General features: G+C 35.1%; 1 protein-coding gene and 1 long non-coding RNA gene across 8 annotated transcripts in view; one reads left to right on the top strand and one right to left on the bottom strand.

The window, feature by feature from the left end:
* The window catches only part of dati (zinc finger protein datilografo), a 592,807-nt gene that overhangs the window by 536,527 nt on the left and 44,263 nt on the right, over positions 1 to 12,017 (bottom strand). The window lies entirely within an intron of this gene.
* LOC110839393 (uncharacterized) overlaps positions 1 to 12,017 on the top strand; it is a 79,800-nt gene that overhangs the window by 39,051 nt on the left and 28,732 nt on the right. For all 3 annotated transcript variants that reach the window (XR_015535239.1, XR_002546460.2, XR_002546461.2), the window contains exons 2-3: positions 1,794 to 1,974; positions 5,868 to 6,240. This is a non-coding gene — a long non-coding RNA (uncharacterized LOC110839393). The remainder of the gene's footprint in view (positions 1 to 1,793; positions 1,975 to 5,867; positions 6,241 to 12,017) is intronic.

The raw sequence follows: 12,017 nt of genomic DNA, 5'->3' as shown, positions 1-12,017 counted from the left end.
ACAGGAAAAGATTTTACCATGATTTGTTGAAATTTGTTCTAAAGAAAATTAAGCACCCACGCTTTACCGTAGTAAATGTTTTATATTATCCATATATCACACGGAATAAAAACATCATATAATACCATCATATATTTATCATTGACGTACAGTAAAATGTACGGTACTGTAATATTATATTATTAAAAGCTTTAAACAAGTGTTTAATTATGGTAATTTTGTAGAAGAAGCAAATGTTTATTTGTTTGCTGTTCGTTATTATATGGTTTAATTAAAGTAGACATCTGCCATTATTAATAAGGATTTTGAAATATATTCTGTATGTCATATTGTATTACTTAATTCACTGATACCTTGTTTCAAATCTTTGTGAAGAAGCTACAGGAATACTCATTAATGGCAAGGACATTTTAATTCTAAGCAAGAGCATTTTTTCAAACTTTGACCAATAAAACATAGAAATATCTTTGCTGACCTGATTTTGGGGAGTGCCCGTCTTATAACATTTTAATTCTTTGCTGTTTTTCACATGAAATTAAACTTTGAAAAATATTCAGATATTCTAATAGTAAATTCGTATTTATATATTACGACATTTCCTTGTAAAAATGATTTCCGCTTCTATACATTAGTTCAACTAATGTTGTCGGCAAAATGTAGACACATAAATCTGATACCAGAAACTCAAGTTCCTTTCAATAACACCCACATGACAACTTGCACATTTATGCACAAAACCACACACAGCGGTTCCCATTGTTTCTACTTCTCTACTCAATCTGTTTATCACAGGACTGTGGTTCGCGAAAAACTCCTTCATCTACACGAGATTTAAATGAAGAGAGAGACGAGACACGTTAGTTTTAACGATAAAATAGACAAGTCGGAAATCAAAGGAAGTTTAATTCAGAAGTCAAAACAATTCTGGCATGCAGCATTCATTTCTGAGGTTACTGATTCCAATCTCTCTCAGAAATTGGTTATACGGGTGGCCCTTTAGCACGTCAGTACTTAGTTCTATCTATGTTTGTTTCTGTCACAGCAGAAACACAAGGAATGAAGCTGACGAAACAGGAAAAATGATAATTTTGAAGTACCTGATAAGGATAAATTTATCTAATCTGTTTATTAAGATAATAATAAATTTAACGCTAGGTGTAATCTGAAACAAGTAATGACAGTTACAAAGATGTTGGACTTATGGGTTATAACGACTTGTGGAGTCGTACGTAGACACCAACGTTTCGAAGAAAAATATTGTTACCATCTTCAGGGCTGCAGACCTGAAGACACAGACTTTCTCCGAAACGTCGGTGTCTACCTACTAGTAAACACAACGTCACAATCTAGAGAAACAACATCAATATCTTCGCAGCCTTGATAACATCACACACATAATAACGAAACCAAGAAGAATAATGTCATTTTATCATATCTTATGATCATACCTGTATTTTACAAATTATTAGAATATATAAATTAGTTAGTTAAAACAAAATTAAATGAAAGAGCGTACCGTTTTATTCCACCGCCCTCAGAGACTACGAGGGGATGGTGTTTACATTCCAGATATATAACGCTCTGACGTTGTTCTTTTTTTTTAAAACCACCCTACTGACCACCTACCCCATTCATGAAATGCGTGTTCTACATAAAATACGACGCCACTGCGGTGTACCAGTTCCCTATAGCACAATCTACGCACAAAAATAGAAAATCTTTTATCCATTCTGCTTCGTGTTCTTCGGGAAACCAGGAGATGTGTTTTAAATATGACAATGATTTGTTTGCAGGACAGTGCTGTTGGAGGCGTGAAGAGAGAGAAAACAAACGAAAACATGGAAACCGCTGAATTACACGGAGTGAAAAACACAAATTCCATGTCCTTGCTGAGTGGAAAACTGTGATAAAGAACAAGTGATTGCAGTTCAACGTGGAAATAGTCGTCAATTCGTGGTGGTTTCTCACATCAAGGTAAGAACTCTGGCGAGACGTTTGACAGCGGAGTAGTGAGGAGAATATTTGGATTTGAAAGTATTGAAGTGACAATAGGCTGTAGAAATCTGTATGAAGAGAAGCTCCATAATTTATGGTCAAATAAACGAGAATAAAATAAATGGTGGGAGATGAGAAATGAACATGTGATTTTAGTTGTAATATCTGAAGGGAAGAGAATGATGAGGCATAAACCTAAATCAAATGATAATATTAAAAGTGATCTTGGAGAAACAGCGTTTAGAATGTGGATTGAAGTCATCTGGCTCATGGGATTACAGTAATAAAACTTCGAGTTTCATAAAAGGTGGGGAATTGCATTACTAAGCTGAACGTATGTTCCTATCAATTTTTCCAGGACCCCGCTCCATAGCGTTAGTTAATAAGTCACCATATTGCCCTGTAAAGTTCACTAGATTAATATTAATCAATTCTAATCCAGTCAACCACTGTCTGATTTTATTTCATGCTTAGACCCAAGAATGACTTAACTTTTTGAAATATTATGGTATCCATATGTACCACCTACTTTAAAATAAAGTAACGCCACATTTCATGTACGAAGCCTAGATAAAACTTTAAAATGATTGTCAGTCTGTTTTTCATAAACCAGTTTCACTATTTAAATGTTTTAAATCTCATCAACGTGAACCTGTAATAAGCAGAATTAGCAACTAAGTAACTAATTTACAGACTGACTGATTATCTGACCCAATGACAATGAGGTAATTCTCTAAAATGTTGCAGTTTATCAAAGATGTTAAATGACGTCTGTTGCTGAAAAAGAGTCGTTAAATATCTCGGAAAGAACTGACTGCTGATAGCGACGTCCTTGCAGTAACGTAGGAAGCGTCGGGCTTTGTGGTCGTGGGGCCCTGTTTTTCCACCTTTTAATAAAGCCCTGAGACAGACGTCGGTTGGAGAATTGGATCGCGCTGCAAACGGGCGGCACACCTTAGAACTAAAGCGATCTATGTCCTTCTCTTTCGTTCTGCTGTAATTACCGAGACTATACATCGTATTCAGAATTGAAAACATCTTATTAAATGTTCTGTAACAGGTCATCAAGAATTATTCATTTTCATAACTCTCGCTTTCCTTCTTCAGTTATTTATATTCCATCATTTCTTTCAACCTTATTCTTTTTCTTATTGTTTCTCCTTTGGTGGTTCTTCTCTTTATCTTTCCTTCGTTTTATATTTTTTTATTTTGTCCTACATATTTACCTATATCATCTTTTTTCTGTCATTCCTTTTTCCCCTCCTCTCTAAACCTCTCTGCTATCTTCTTTCGTTCCTTCTCCCGTTTTGTCGTTCTTTATTCCCTTCCTCCTTTTCATTCCATCATTTATTGTAAGAGAATCCTTTTATAAAATGTTGCTTTGTTTTATTTATTTAATTTTATTTTTCTACAGCACACGCAAAATCCAACTTCCTTCCCTATAAATATTATTGATTTAACAGCCAAATCTAATTAGTTTTACCCACTTAGTCAATTGTTCTCAGAACTAAGTCAATTTTCTTATTCTTCCTCTATCCAAAAAAAGATAAATAAATAATAAATTAAAACAGTTCACAACAACCGCAGTTACGGTTATAAACCTATGCTCCCCGAAATTAACGAAAACATTAAAACATTTTTCTCAATTCAAGTATAGTCTGGCTGTGTTAACAGCACAGCTAATTAGTATTTGCTTAACAGTTTCCTTTTATCCAGCCGTTCACAGAGTAACGCTGTTGTCTTCCACGTACTTCAGGGACACGTAGAATGAGCCTATGCTCTGGAAAAAAATTATTTCGACCCGCAGCAATGTTGAAATACGAATAATATAATCCATTAACTACTTTACTTTATGTTTTAATGCAGAGTAGATAAGCAGTATTAAAATCACAACAAATAAATAAAAATTTAGATAATGAAGCTAACATAAGTTTTCGGGACAACACATTTAATTTTCTGTACTTACATCTGGTTATAAGAAACTGAGATGGCACAGCTAATTTAAAAATCCGTGCCATAATAATTTAAGAAAATCAATTGAAGTTTAGAATACCATGTGATAATTAATTATTAATAATATATGTTTTAAAACTATATCCCTTTTTATAACTATTAAATACGTACGGTCAGTATGAATAATTGTTACGTATTTTGTACATATTAATTGCATAATTTTTTCGAGTTTTTCCACTGTCATTTTCAAATACCACAAATTGTTCACAGAGTGAAAATAACTTCCTGTCAATTTTCTTTTAAAATCCTGTAATGATATAAACTATAACCTACAATGTAAGCAATGTGATGTTGGTACAATTGTGTTACTTACACCACTGTTACGCTGAGTAGCTGCGTCACACATATACATGTAAACCCACTCTGTTTCCTCCCTCAACCAGATTTGTACAACATGGCCATGTAATTTAGTAGGGCGAGATGTAAAAAAGAAGCAAGAGAGAATCCGCAAAGAAAACCAGACTGGACAGCGATGTTTTAACTTTTGTGGAAACAAAATCAAAACATATGGGAACCGTAAAAAAGATATAAAAACTAAGGAACCTGTGACTTAATCACAGATTCGTCTGAGTTCTTTGAACAAACTGCGTAAAGGGAATTTATATGTAACAGACCCTGTCCGTCTGTTCCAAGGGTTGCATCTTCTAAAGTAGGCTACTTGGGTTCCAACGGATTTCGATACAATGTATACTAAAAAATAAACTAAGCAGCTGTTAGAAGAATTTGTAAAATTGTTTTTTTCTGGACTTTGTTCATCGTCTAAATTATTATAAAATAAAACTGCAACGTTTCGGAAGCTGGATTTTGCTTCCGTCTTCAGGTGGAAACGGTGGAAGAGGACAGAAAGCCTGTTCGACCTTGTGATTTAGGTAGCATCAGACCAGGACAATTAATTTTATTCTGTTTCGGTCAAATACAATACAAAAGTTACGTAGACCTCTCATTGAAGTCTTGCGTTTTCGTAATAGAAGTTCTGAAGAGCCTGGTATATTTTGAAGACATCCGACTTCCCATAGGAAGGCTAGACAGACGGATTTAAAAATGAGTAATTATGCAACTCAGTGATGTACAGTTCTGTTCATAATGCCCATTAATATAGAACTGCCAGAACTTAAAATCTGTTAGACATAACCTCAACCCATAAGTATGAAACAACTTAAGGATGACAAATAACAAACGAGCTTCAGATTGCAAATCGTACAGAAATTGTGGATTGGGCTAACATATTTTTTCTCGCCTTTGTGAAGAAACCGCATTTGGTCTGCAGTTTACAGAATATTCCCGGTGTAGAAATTTAAAATCTCAGTTTCAGTGAAGTTTAATGATCATCAAATATGTACTTTCCTTAACACAAGCGTTCATTAAGCTACGGTGTTTTTTTCTTCTTTAGATGTGCTAGTTTTTCATGAGCAACGAAACCTCATTTAACTTACCTAAAAGCAGTAATTAATCTGCTGCTAAGTTTCCCTGTTTACTTTCATGTACCCAAATGCTATAAAAAGGTGTAAAAATGAAATCAAGGCTGTACGGTGCTCTTCACACGAAGTAAAGGCGAACGGAAAACTCGTTTCTGTTTTTCGAAGCCTAAAGTTTGGAGGAGGTTTATACGAAAAACTTCAGGAAGCATTTTATTTTTATCTGCTTCCGAGTATTACAACCTTACTTTGAATGTAACTCTTTTTAAAGCAACTTACTATATAAAATATGTTTACATGACATAAAACACATTTGAATAAAATTCCATAAAATTTAAAGGTGAGTGCTTTAGAATTTTTTTTGAGTTTCTTATGTGAATTGATTTGACCCGCGTTTCTCATTGCTGATTTGCAAAAAATTCAACATTCATCTTTATTTTACAGGATACCGGAATAGACCTAATGTAGAGCTCAAAATATCGAAATTTCAAAAGAATGTCTTACTGCGAGCTATAAAGATGTCTACCTTACCGACAAGAGACAATGGTGCGCGGAAGATCCAAAAATCGATTCCACGTTTCTTCGTTTCTCTCTTCATCGCTTCCTTCTTCACCTACTCCCCCTTCCTTCCCCTTCGTCCTCTATCACATCCCCTCCCTACAGCAACATTGAGATCGACCGAAACTAAGGGCTTGCAAAGACAAAATGGCGACAACCACACCGTGAGAAATTATTTCTCTACACCAGAAATTTCAAAATCACCAGGTGATTTCCGGCTTCAGAAACTGATGTCAACTCTACAATATATAATTTCAAGGTAAAACACTTTGGTTGCATGATTGATCGAATTTAATTATGTTACTTCATACATTTTTATGTGATATTATAACATTGTGTGTACTCCAATGTTATTTGTTGCTAATAGGAACACAAAACTAAAGGCTTTCGTGTCTGTGCTGTGTTCATTTCCCCTGACACGAGTTCCGAATTTCGATTCTTTTTTCTTTTTTAAAAAAATACTTGAACACGCATGCGCGTTGTACGTAGTCTGCACTAGTCTACTTATTACTGGGTGTAAAGTTGAGCATCTAGTTCAAATTTGTATTACAACCTTTCAGAATATCTGAAAATAAAAGTAGGGTAGCTGTATTTCAATACTCTTGTTATACCTGGTTTCAAACATATGTAGTTGTCTATGTACTTTATAAATTTAATTTGATTAGCCCACGAGATAAATCTGTATCGCTCAGTAATTCTGGTTGTTTTGTTAGTACATTAAAATGGTTCATGAAGAATTTTTTGACTCTCTGTTTACTTCAGCTGTACATTTAAATATAGGTTTCAGATGGCTACAAAATTTTTATTTTACATTTTACAAAATAAGTAAATAAATTAGATATGACAAATGTTGCATAATTTTTCGAAGATCTACGGTCCATTACCACAAAAGGACTTCAGAACCTTATATCACCCGTGTCATAAATTTAAAAATCCGCCATGTAATTTACATGTGCGAAGGAAAAGTGACTGCTACTGGCCTTATTTTCATACTAAGATTCATGAAAAATTAATCAATTTACTTAAAATCTAACAGTGTAGAAATAACACACTAATACAGAGCTCCCTACCTCCACGAAAATAAACAGCATCTCGGTTAAAAAAATGAAGGGTTTAATAATATTTAGGAAAGCAATCGAGTTTATTCATGTAAGAGCAGAGAGATGGATTTTGAAGCAATAATTACCCCGATTCTCAGCACGGAGTGTCTACAGAAGCGAAGAACGGTAAAGACTTCAATCATATATTCTGATACGCTTTAACGAGCCGTGTGTTTTCAAGTATCAAATTATCTGCTATATTACTCATGAGCAGGTGAAGAAAGAGGAAATATATTCCAGTTGGCGACAGCAAACTAATGTATTTATTTCCACCTGTGTAACGTCCCACACGTTAATAAGAGTCTTATCATTTAGATCCACGTCAGTCCAATATAAATAGTTGAGACAGTTTTTGAATTAAGATATTCCTTTCAAATTTCCCCCCTGAGTTGGTCTTAATTAGAGAGCGAGGTATTTCGTTACCAACAAAATACAAAAATACAGTAGCTATCTTGAATTCTCAATAAATCGCTTTTACATCAGTTATCATTTGTCAGCTCAAGATGAAATTGGTGTAACGTTCCTTGCAATAAAAGTCAAAACGACATATAAGATACATACAGTACAATTATCCTTATGTGCCTTGATATTGAACGCTGAAATTCTGAAGTTTTTTCCTGGTGAAGTTTTATGGGAAATAATAATATAATTACACTGTACATGGGGGAGTCATTATAGTGTCCGTAATGCGTTTCGCATGTGCACTGCAAGCCAACAGAATCTCGTTTTTATCTTTATTGTAACTTGAATTTATATTCATTATCCTGCGTATAATAATTACAAGACTCGTCTGTAATTATGCTTTTCACATAGAGAAACAAAATCTTCTGTCCAGTTGTCTATTTAACATCTGCCATCCGTCATTAAAGAGGAGTTAAAATTCAAACTAACACCAACATTATTACTACTTTAGTGGGTCATGCTTCATTGTCTTTAATTATCCCTTTTAATTTTAGGTAATCTACCACAAGAGGAAACTTTTGTGCCATAATTCTTTTAAATGTATCTACTTACAAATAGAAGCTGGTAAAAAAAAATTAAATAATTATAATACAATTCAATTACGTATTTCTATACACAATTCTTACTCATTCAGATTTACACTGTAAAAGTTGCCAGAATTTAAAGTCTTTTGTAATGTTTGTCGCTTTTAAAGCAACTAAATTTAAAATATTTCACGTAAGTTTTCTAAGTATGTTTGTGTCCATCACAGTTATTTGAGGTGAATTGGCTGTAGAAGTTCTTTGTAAAAACCTCCTAGATCTCCAAATTTAATTCCGATAAATTTATTTCTTGCAGGATCAAATCTGTACTTCACTATTACCAACTGAGCAAATTGACAATAAATAACGAATCTTTTAAGGCATAACCTCAACTAAACTTGAAAGGAGTTTGGCATGACCTCATATATCGGATGTATTTATAAGAATTACCAACAGAGCTCATATTGAGCACTTACGGCTTTAAAATAAGTTTGTATTATTGATCTCATTCATACTGATAAATTTTAAGGACTTTTATATGCGAGCTCTAGAAGGGTTTGAAATTGTCGCGTCTGTGAGAACAAAAATGGATGTCTTCTGGATTGTAACACCGTAGAGTATGGTATGTTTTCAGACGTTTCAGAGGTCCTTGCTGCTTCTATCATCAGGGCGATACAGGGATAGTTATTTAGCTATGTGAGACGTAGTTGCATTTTTAAACTGTGTCGGAATGCTAAAAAATGTGTAATGTGTTTAGGTAGCCCTGATGACCAGCTAAGAAGCGTGAAATTTTAAATGTAATTACTTACTTTACGCACTTTGTTGGCTACTAGAAATTAAATTAGCTCAGTAAAGGCACGATCTTAATTTGACTATCGTCCGGAAGGGAGCGTTTTAATTAGCGTTGGCATTCTTTCTTCGATCGCTTGAATAGCTCGGGAAGTGGACAAACCGTTTTATCAGGGCTCGATCGTCTCGTAAGCGTTGTCAAGGCAACTTAACGAGTCGTACACGTGAAGTTCAATAGGGTAACTTTGTAGCCTATTTGAGCCACTCTTGCATTGAGACATATAAATCAGTCAACCGAAATTACTAGCTCCACCAAGCAGAATTCTTCCTTAGAAGTAAAAGCTGATATTATCCTTAGTAAAAAAAATTCCGGCTTCTATAAACCGGAACATTCATTAAGGTGTTGGCAACAGGTTGTCATCCGTTCCTATCCCGAGCAAGACGAATCCAATCCACGTCCTAACACCCTTATTTTAATAAATACTCCCATCTACGTAGTTCTTATGAGGGATCTGATCGCTTATGTTTTTCAAACAAACGTTTTGTACAAGTTTCTCATCTGACCCATGCGCTCTACGTGGCCGCCTATCTCGTCCCTTTTATTTAATCATCTAATCATATTTGGTGAAAATACAAATTTTGAAGCTCCTCATTATGCACTTTTACCAACATGTGTGAAGATGGCTGTGTTATCGGTTGTAGCGCGTTTTCTATTCTGCTAAAAGTTGCTCACTTTCAATAATTTTTTCTGTGTTTCAAGCAGGTCTCTTACCAAAATCTTTATTCAAACCGATGTATCGATTAATCGCGTTGGAGATAATTTTATACTTTATTAATTATCATACCAAATTGCTGTTTGGAAGTAATCTAGTATAACATGGCTACAACGCGTAATCTGAAAGTGTCATAACCACCTTAATTAAATGTCACCAATTTTGTAAGACTGTTTTCAACATCTTTTACACCTTGTTTAGGTATTAATTAATGCTGAACTGTGTGAAGTAAGCTGGAAGTCTGGTCGAGGAAAATGGGCGCCAGAACAAAAACTAACTTTAGCAGATTAGACAAAGCACAGGAAAATTAAAAGAGGCTACTAGTAAGAGGAGGCACTAAGTTAAAACATTAGGCAAGAGATAAGAGGAAATGCAAAACACGAAAAGAGGAGCAGAAGAGTGGGAGAGTTTGGCGGGAAAGAGGAGGCGAAAGGGGGGGATATTTAATCTCCTCAAGTTATTCAGCAAAGCAACGACGGTGGTATCAGAAGGCTAGGCAGAGGGTACATCATAAGCTTTTGCTCTGTGTGTGTGTGTGTGTGTTCAGAAAATGGCGGGCGTAAGAACAACATCAAGTTTTAATTGGACCGCATACATACACGCATACCGAGAACCTCCCGGGTTACAGGCCTACCAACATCGCTTCAGATTATTAGAAAATCTCACTCTAACCCCTAGAAGGGAAATTTTCGCTAACTTTACTCACATCTGTATATAGAATACTTTGTCCATAGAGATGCTATTCCTGCAAGTGTTTAATGTTTAGTCAATGCTACAAATTAGAATCCAGAAGAGACTGCAATATACTGTCGAGTGAAGACGTCAGACTTGCCAGCAAAATAAACAGACCACATAGAATGTGGTACGTGAAGGCAGAAGAACGAGTAGAAAGCAGAAGTAGCAAAGAAGAATACTGGACGGAAAAATAATAGGACAAAGAAGAAATATATGAGAAAGGAACAGCGGAAGGAGAAATATATGAGAAAGGAACAGCGGAAGGAGAAATATATGAGAAAGGAACAGCGGAAGGAGAAATATATGAGAAAGGAACAGCGGAAGGAGAAATATATGAGAAAGGAACAGCGGAAGGAGAAATATATGAGAAAGGAACAGCGGAAGGAGAAATATATGAGAAAGGAACAGCGGAAGGAGAAATATATGAGAAAGGAACAGCGGAAGGAGAAATATATGAGAAAGGAACAGCGGAAGGAGAAATATATGAGAAAGGAACAGCGGAAGGAGAAATAACAATAAACAGTAGAACAGCTAAGTGGATAAGAAGCAGATGAGGAAGAGATGAAGAAGCAAACATGTTAACTTGCGTTACGCAAAGAAAATAATGACTCATAGAAAAAGTACGAAGTGTATAATTAAATAAACTGTTATTCTCCTTTGCCTTTCTCGTCTTATATGCTTGTTTATTTAATTTAGTTATAATCCTAACACGAAATTTAATAACAAACATATCTAAGGTATTCATTTTTGTGAAAAAATTTACCAGTCCCATTTTAAACCGTCAGACTTTTAAATATACAGATTCTAAAACTGTATTTAACTGTTATCTTGAATTATCAACTGCTTAGTTAAACGATTTCAATCGTAAGATTGATCATGATTAACTAAATCGGAGGTCGTGACCCGTTTGTGGTATTACTCCACTATTGACCTGGACTAAATTATCCTCACCGGTGACATCCGAACTCCGGATAGAGACATTCTACCTCCTGAATATGCAGCACAAATGGTCCGGTTTATGTATGAAATCCGAGTAGAAGAATTGTTGCCTTAATCCACTTTCCCTGTGTTCTGTAGATTCTGCTACTATTTTCATGTCCTTTTGCTAACTTTTGAGAGCACCGTGGAGAAGAAAGAGTCTTAATTAGCAAGTTTTAACTATGTTTCTGCAAAGACACGCAGTTGCTCCATTCCAGCCGGCACTGGTCTCCCAGCCAACCACCCAACAGACAGACAGACAGACAGACAGACACACGCCTTCTTCATAATCTTGTCTAACCTAATGCTGCAACGGTGTTACAAAGAGCTCTCATCTTTATCCTCCTTATTATGTTTTGGCTTGAATTTTGGCTCTATTACATCTTTCCTCGAAATATTTTCTAAATAAATTCTCCTTTATCTTCGTGTCTGTCTGTGTCTTTCTGCAGTTTTCTTTCTTCAGTTTCCAATTTATCGCACTTTCAGTTTGTTCTGAATATTCTATTCTCGAAGTTCTTCTTCAGTTATAAATTTCTCAAGTTCTCTTCCCCTAGAAGTTAATTCTCCATTAGCACTTAGTTTCAAGTTATAGGCCTATAAGTCACTCATACTCTTCTTTCGTATTAAAGAATCAGACCTAATAATTACACTTTCCGAGTCATCAGTCTTTTGGAATAG

The sequence above is a fragment of the Zootermopsis nevadensis genome, unplaced genomic scaffold (genome assembly GCF_977971745.1).
Source record: "Zootermopsis nevadensis isolate Lab colony 2312 unplaced genomic scaffold, Znev_1.0 Znev_ptg000015l, whole genome shotgun sequence".
Lineage (NCBI taxonomy): Eukaryota > Metazoa > Arthropoda > Insecta > Blattodea > Termopsidae > Zootermopsis > Zootermopsis nevadensis.
The sequence above is the reverse complement of the archived record's forward strand: the minus strand, read 5'-3'. Positions and strand labels throughout refer to the sequence as shown.